Consider the following 9,098-nt stretch of genomic DNA (forward strand, 5'->3'; position numbering starts at 1 on the left):
CACAATAAAATATTATAAAACATGTATGTTTAATAATTTTGATTTACCAATAATGTTGTAATAAGTGAGATGAAATGAAGTACAAATAAACAGGCACATGATATTTTCATATAAGACACATCAAGTAAGAGTGGCTAAAACTGTAAACTTTAAATTCACACAATTTTTATGAATCCAGAAAAGATATAACTAAAGAATCAGTATTAAAGATTCAATAATATATTTAAACTATACTAGAAGAGTGAGTATAAATTAAAATCTTTTCAAGAGAAAGCTTAAAAAGTCAGTATCAGCAAGGATCTTGTTTTGTATAAACTCAGCAGCAAAATAATATTTACGATACATAGTAAAGAAGAAAGGACTCATGTGACAAAACAAACTGTGTGCAATTAAGAACTCTATAGTACTTGGCAAGAAAAACAAACAAACAAAAAGAATGTCTAAGGGTAATGCAGAAAATTTTATTTAAATAATATAAAAAATATTGCTTTGATATTAGACAATTAAAGGTTTTGTAAAGACAGTTTTTTAAAAAAATACTGCACAGAATGATTCCAGTTACCTAACTGTAAGTCTAAATCCAAGGAATCCCATGACATCTTCCCATCTCTGTGGACACCAGAAGTGAAAACATATATACACACTTCCCACAGCACTCACAGGTAAAAATTAATAATAGATTAATAGGTTTTAAAAAAAGAAAAAAATTTTTTAAGAATAACTCTGGTGGCACTTTAACTGAATATTTTTCAGCATAATTATTATTCGATTATCAAAACTGATTTGTACCAAAGGAGTAATTGTGGGATATGCATACATTATAAACTTCTGAAGAGTCAGGAAGACTGGGTCATACATCCATAACATGTATGAGGTGAATGAGATGATGAAGTCCACCCAGTACATGACCACAAAGAAAACCACCAGCAGCAAAATAGTCTGGGTGGCCCTTTTCTCAGGGGACTCTCTCAACTTATTGAAGCTATGAAGATGCTTGCATTGCCTTTGATGCCTGAACAAAAAAATTACCATGTATGTGCTTGTGATCAGCATGACTCCTACAAGAAACACATCTCTTGAGGTTGATATTGTAAAAATCAGTCCCCTGATGATGTAGTTCATGGATAAGAGTGAGCAGGATTTAGTGACCTGCATCTGGTTGGTCTCACTCACATTGGTAAAACCAGCAGCATAAAAGATCTGGTTAGTACTGAAGGACAAATTGAAAAACCAAATACATAAGAAAACATGGATCATGTATTTTTTTAATTTGTGTTTAAATTTTGCCAACAAAGAGGTGTTGGGACTGAGAGTGACAGCCTGGAAGACACTCAAGAGGCAAGTGATGCAGATAGAGAGGCCTCTCATCACCCTGAATAAGTAAAATGTTGTCTTGCATTTAAGTCATTCCCAGTGTTCAGTGACTCAAATAAGTCTGTAAGCAAATTATCCCCTCCAATGAGGACCACCATTATGTGAACAAAGGTCAGTTGACAGGAGATGAGGTCGGTGGGCTTAGGTCTGTGACCTAGGATTATGAAAACATAGAAAAAAAGAAGAAACATATTGGCTAGGACTCCAAGTCCAGCTTGGAAATAAAAAACATTTTTGAATGAGGACATAAGTGGAAAATGTATTCATCTTAATAGCATAGTGGAAATTTACTTCATATATCTGGAAAACATAGAGCATACATCAAGCTTGTGATACACTGAAAAATATGTTTATATCATCATTCTATTTTTCCGTATTAGTTGTTGAATAGCCTGTCTCTTTGCTTTTGATGATCCAGACTGTACATCATAGCCTATATTTCTATTTGTCTTCCATGTATCTCCTGTATATGTATGATATTACAGACAATACATATATTCACATGTATTTATACAAAATTTACAATTTGTGAACCTGCATTACACCTAAGTCTCATACAAGAGAAATCCAACTCTATTGATTTAAAATGTCTCATTTTATTCTTAATATCTAAAACAGTATTTGGGAGCAAAAAATATTATTCACATTTGTACGACTGAATAAAGCTTATGTTGATCTGGAAAATAGTCACAAAAGATATACATAAAAACTGAGGTGATTCAGTCTCATATTTCATAATGTTTCCTGTGTTATATTTTCCAACTATATATGCTTTGACTTAGAATCCTAATGAAATCACAGTGCTAATTGATAATTCCACTATTTTAATTAGCAAAATATCCTTTTTCATTCATGTATTTTTATGTTCCTTTTCCTGTGAAATCCAGACTACATATATAGATACATGCATACATGTCGTTATGTAAAGAAATAATGCAGAAGTTAGTTACTCATACCATCCAACAAGATTTTCATAAACAACACACCATAATTCATAATTTTACATTTACATGGTGTTATTCCTTTAAAAGCTTAATCTTGTAATGGATTCATTCCAATTGCTATAGCCATGCATCTGATTCTCTCACTTACATACATTTACAGTAGATACACCATGAGTTTCTGTTTATAAAAGTTCCAGGGTATGGATGGAGATGTATGTCCATGAAGAAGAACACTTTTGCATTGAAAAAGACCTAGATTTGGTTTTCATCAATGACATAATGACTTGTGGTCATCTATTACTCTTGCTGTAAAAAATATATTACCTTTTCTGACCAAGCATGCAAACAGTGTGGAGATAATATATGTAGGCAAAACATGCCTATATGTAAAATAAATATTTAAAGACCCAGGTTAGTACTTATTTCAGACTGGGTCTGCAAACTATAAGAATTGTCCCAAAATTCTAATTTTATAACTATAGATAGACAAAACATATGCATATAAATATATTATTAATTAGACATCAATTATTTATTAAAATAACTACCAATATTATACATAATGTAAAAAAGATTAGAATGTAATAAAATAAAAGATGGTAATGTATAATAATTTTTCTTCTCTCAAAGATATATCTTTCAAACTCTCTTTTCCATATTCATTGTTTTTTAAATGTTTATCCCATACAGAAAAATAAAATACCTTCTAATTCAAAAATTGGCATCTTTATTTAGGGTTCAGTGGAACTGACAGTTGGTGAAAGAAAGACAATAGATATCAAGGGTAAAAATTGATTTTTAACATAATTATGCACTAAGAGAAATCATATTTTATGTGAAAAGAAAATTGTACTATTGGGGGATTCCACATTCGTTTAAGCAACAATATTTAGTGGTAAGTGGTAAAAACCAGAGTATATCCATAAATATTCATAATAGTGGAGAAGCCATCATTACTAAATGACACAGACAAAAAGACTATACAGTCTACAGCCATGTTTCTGAAAAAAGCACGCAACAAAGAGAGAGAGGGGGATTGAGAGACAGACAGACAGACTGACAGAGACAGATTCAGAGACACAGAGAGACAGAGAAACAGAGATACAGAGACAGAAACAGAGAGAGAGTAAAACATCTTTGTGCATAGCTCTAGATTCTCATGTGAATGATCACGTCACCTATTATCACAACATTTAATTTTACAACAGTTTGTTTTATGCACATAAAATGGTCTTTGTATTCTCTTGATGAAGATTTAATAATATAGGAAACATAAACTATAGTAAATCAAGAGTATCATTTTCATTTTAAGCTTTACCACTCAGAGATGACATAAAGTGAATACAAGACATCCAGGTGACAAGTTTTATTGTTGACTGATGTATTGTCCATTGATAGCAACATGAAGACATTTATAGGAATCCACAAATGAGAAAGAACGTAGTGTCCAAATTTGTTTTATGAAATATTTATAAAAAATAGAATGCTAGCAAAAATAGTAATTTTTAATAAAGTACTAACTCAAACCTCTTACCTAACACTACTAAATAATTTAAATGTATGAATTCTTATTTAGAACTTAAATCTATCAAAGTTGTAACTGGAAACACAGAGATATTGAGTAGAATATTGTAACATCACAGTTACAACACAGTCCCCTTGAGATAAAGCAGCAGCAGCACAAGTGTCACTGCAGAGACTGTAGAGAAGCAGTCATACCCAGAGCTTCATCAAAAGTTGCATGGTGTGAGTTTGGAAAGTATATGAGAATGTTGACTAAAAATGTGTGTGTGTGTGTGTGTGTGTGTGTGTGTGTGTGTGTGTGTTTGTGTACATACACATGTGCATGTGTGTGAGTGTACACAAAAGAGAACAAGAAAGAGAGGTTACAGAGACAGAGAAAGATATAGTTGGACTACCAGGTCTAAGAATAGATAACAAGCATAGTGTGTTATGGAGCAGCTACTGTGAGTACATTTACATCTCTTGATTGAAAAATCAAGAGTCATATTAAATATGTTCATGAAATAAAATGAAGAAAAATGGAAATGGTGGTATGTCCTCTGTTTTCTGGGTGACCTGATCAGAATCAATATGGTCCTGCCTAGTGCACTAGTGCAGATTTTAAAAATAAACTATTCAAAACAAACTGAAAATTTTGGAATGCTTGCAAACATAAACTCATTTTTCTAACAACTAGTTTTTATGTCATTGATACTCTGGGCCAGGGAATTGATGACGGACACTGGCCTCATTTTGTTCCATTTCATCAACACTAATTTTATAATTCTACATTCTCAGTTTTCCACTTTGATTTTCTTGTATTTCTCATTGTGTGTATTAGAGACAGACAGACAGACAGACAGACAGACAGACAGACAGAGATAGGGTCTCAACCAAGTTCAGACTGACTTCAATCAAACCCATTATTCTCCTGCCTTAGCCTTGAAAGTGCTGGGATCGTAGGCATGTACCACCACACCTGCCATCATTATCATTTTCTATTTTAATCTCCTATATACTAGTAACTGGCATTCCAGAAAAATAAAAATTGACTTTTGATATTTACCACCTAAAATTAAATTACTTGGCTGTGTGTGTGTGTGTGTGTGTGTGTGTGTGTGTGTAGATTTTAGCAAGCAATTGTAATTTGTTACTGTTACAGGAGAACTTAGAGACTTTTACTTTAAATAATTTTATACTATTTAAGACTTGTAAATATATTTCTCACTGCTGAAGAAAAGCTTACTCAATATTATTCAGTTTCAATGCTTCAAGGTTCAGATTAGGAAACCTGAAATAAGAAAAAGGAATTAATTTTAATAAAATGATTAAAACTCTTAGTGTAAATTACATTAGTGTAAGTATAACTTTACAAGCATTTAATAAATGAAGTGAGATTTCCAAATATTTTTGAATTGTCTACAAAATATCTACTATATGAGAAATTATTGGAATACATTATCAAATCTTTGTAAAACATTTAAAATTTATATGATACTCAGAGAGTTTTATGCTTTACCATGTCATTGATATAAACGTTCCTAATAATTCATCAATATAGGCAAACTTAACATGCTAGAAAATTACTGATAAACACTACTTTAGTTAATCTTTGCTTTAGTCTAAATCATACAATAATTGCATACAGTCAGTTAACTTGAGACTAGAGTAAAATGGGAAAATACAAAACCAAATTCAGATGCATCAATATTATAAGTCATTCTCTGCAAAACAATGAATGGTGTCACTTGGTTTTCACCATCTAAGATATCTCAGGTGTTTTGTTACAGAGATAGAAAGCTAGCACAGATTGCCATACCTAGGTGGAACAATGATCTTAGAATTCTTAGAGCAAATACTCAGTACAATCCTCTGTCAGATAGGCACTTAAATGTTAAAATGGGGTTGCATTTTAAATATATGTCAGTGTTGATTTATTACAAAAAGTAATGGGTGTCATGATATTTTTGTTTAACATATAATACTCAATGACCATCTTGATTCTATTTGCTTTTCCTGTCTCTAAACATCCTGTTCCTAGGCCCTGTTGACTGTCACATATAGAAGAGATCAAACTTAGTGAAACCTGAGTTCTTTTTATTAATCTTTACACTGATATTCTTATGTCTGCAAGCATCTCAGGTTTACTAATAATACAATATAGCTCAAAAGTGAAATTGTGAGCAAAAAATTCTCTAATCATTTATTACAGAATGCTGTTTCATTATACTACCTACCTACTGCTCTCACTATAATGAAGAGAATTATTTTAAAAAACACTCACCAACTGAGCCTCCCATAAACATCCTTGTACAATGTGACTCTAAGAAGTACTTATAAGGAAGAAATGTCATCAGCTCATCTCCCTCCAGACCTCCAGTTACCATGTCATCTGGAGAAGGTACTTCTGATATTGAGGTTGTTAAAAAGTGTTGCCTTCAAATGGAAAAGTGAATTTCCCTAATTCCAGGAGAACAGTGAAATAGGAGCAGCTGAGCTCTGGGCTTCCCATGCGTAAACTATTCTCTCCAGGCTATATATGTCTGTGTGGATTAACTGATCCCAGTTTGTGTGAACAAAACAAAAGTAAGAGTAATAGTATACAATTTAAAAGAAGTAGAAAATCAATTTAGAGTCTCCAAGGTATTCATCCTGGGTCTGAAGCATTCGTGGTGCCCTCCATACTTACCTAACAGTGGCTTAAGGGTCTCACCTAGAAATTAACATCTCATTTGCTAAAATTAGGACAATATCACTTCCTAGAAACATACTAAGGGTAAAGGATTTTTCTTACAAAGGACACAGACAGGAGGTAATATAACTGTATTTTTAGCAGAAATTGGGCTGTGGGGCTGGAAATGTAGCTCAGTTGTCAGAGTGTATGCCTAGAAAGTATTGTGTATATGAAACAACATAAAATAAATCAAACCTTCAAATTATAGGCACAGGTGACAGACAAGAACTACAAGTCAATGTCAAACACAAGAAATTCAATAAGACCATAGAATAAAACTGCCTGAAAAACACGACCATATAATTTAAGAAGGCCACAAAATGCAAAAAAAAAAAAAATAAGGCAAGAGCACAAACAAAATATTCATGCATCTTATAATTAAAATACTAAGTATAAAAAACTAAAAAAACAAACCAAAAAAAAATGGTGAATCAAAAGCTGTAAGAGAAAATGTAAGTGGCAAATAAACAAAACCCATCAAGTAGAAAGGCAAAATTTCCCTAATTCTCAGAAAACATTGGAATAGGAGCAGCTGATTCTCAAGGTAACTTTCAAAACCAGAAGAGCCTGCAGTAATACATACCAAGGCCTTAATGACAACTAATCTAACATGATATGTCCACCAGTACCACTCCTATGAATGAAGAAAGAACAGAATTCAACAACACAGTCAGCCATAAAAATTATATTCCACAAACTAAATCTAAAGTAATACAGGAAATATTATTTGGGGCTGAAGAAAAGTATGAACATAGGAGAGAGAGACTGGGGGAAAATATGAAGACATAATTATCAAAACAAAATTACCACTAAGATCACAACAACAAAAATCAATAACATGATGATCAGAACTAACACGCATATTTCAATAATAATTCAAACATGAATGGCCTCAGTTCTCCACTCAAAAGACAGAGAATGGATCAAAACAGCTCTCTGCTGCCTACAAGAAACACCCCTTAGTTTTAAAAGACCAGCTTTGAGTAAAATGATAGGTAAGAGTGTCCCACTCAAATGGAATCATGATGACAACAGGAATTGCTATCTAAATTTTGCCAAAATAGATAACATTCCCAGAGGTATTATGAAAATCAATTCCAACATCAAGGATTGAGGAAATCCAAACGTAATGGTTATCCCTAAATCTCACTATACATTATTTGGCCTGTATAAAAAAAAAAAACAGATTGAGACCTTAGCTGTGAAACTGATTTGTTTGTGGAGAACAACTGGTAACAATGAGCAATCTAGTGTGGAAGTTTCTTCAATTGCATTTTTTCTATAGGATGTGAATTATTTTCTCAAGCTGATTAACACATTTCCTGGTGTCTATAAGCTGATAATGACATCACAGAAGCTTTTAAAAAATACTTGTTTGTAAAACCCAATGAAAGCAATGTGTTTTCATTTGGCAAAGCCAGGAGTAAATCTTTGCATTTCTACCTCAAAGTATACTAATCTTCACTATATCACAAATTTGTTTAAACTTATCATAATCCTCTGCATTTTCTTCAAGCCATCATTAAGATCCACTATACTGATAGCAACAATATCAACATTTTGAGTCTTGTTGATAAAACACATGTACATTCGACATCTGGAAAATAATTCCACCCAAAATTCAAGGACTTTCTATCTCAGTGATGTTTAAAGGAGTCCAGTGATGTGGGGCATGAAGAAATAGGTCTTATAAGGTAGAAGATAAGTTGCTGCACTTACTCCCTTCTACTAATGGGAAAGGAAGAGAATATTTTCTGAGCTTATATATGTTGTGGATACCCCAGGCCTTGGATTTTGATACAAATTCCCCTTTCCTATGAAGGGCTACAGAGGAGGAGTGAATCATTACACAGGAGAATTCTAGTGAACCTTCTGCCCATCTTAATTTGTAAAATAAAGGCTGGAACAAGTGATTGGGCAGAGGAAGGAGAGGTGGAGAAATTAAGGTTGATGGGAAAGAGCAGAGAAGAGGATGGAGGAGGAGAGAGAATATGATGGAGGATGACAGGGGAGGACAACTGGGAAGCAGGAGTTAGAAGGAGAAGTGCAGGGTCTGGAAAACCCTCAAGTTATAAGGGTCTCATAGCTGGGGAATACAGTAGTGAAGTGGTGAATCTGCCCAGTCTGGGGTTGCAGAATATAACCATAATTACTGGGTTGTGTTTTCATTGACTGGTCTAAATTGGGTTAGAGATTTACAGCAACAAATTGGGACCCAATGTGGGGATTAGAACTCAACTAACCTGAGGTAAAACCCCCCATAAAAGGCTGAATGAATCTGAGGGGCCTACAAAAAATGGCAAAGAGGCTCCCTCCCTCAACCCCCAAAGAGAGAGCTAAGGCCAGAGTCAGGAACAGCAGTCATCATGCAGATGTCATTGATTAGTGATCTCTAAAAACTTCAGAGAGGAACTGGTGATCCTAGAACACAACTGCTTGCAAGATAGTTTTCAGGCAGATACAGTGAACTCAGGGCTCTGAAACAGGTAATTCTTTTGATATAGAAAAGATATATAACCTTTGATACTTAAAGATGAGAAACA

General features: G+C 33.4%; 1 pseudogene; it reads right to left on the minus strand.

Annotated features, from left to right (window-relative positions):
• Positions 1-711: 711 nt before the first annotated feature.
• On the minus strand, positions 712-1,652 carry LOC114613182 (annotated as a pseudogene).
• Between the last annotated feature and the right edge of the window lie 7,446 nt (positions 1,653-9,098).

Source organism: Grammomys surdaster, unplaced genomic scaffold, assembly GCF_004785775.1.
Source record: "Grammomys surdaster isolate TR1022 unplaced genomic scaffold, NIH_TR_1.0 126197, whole genome shotgun sequence".
Taxonomy (NCBI): domain Eukaryota; kingdom Metazoa; phylum Chordata; class Mammalia; order Rodentia; family Muridae; genus Grammomys; species Grammomys surdaster.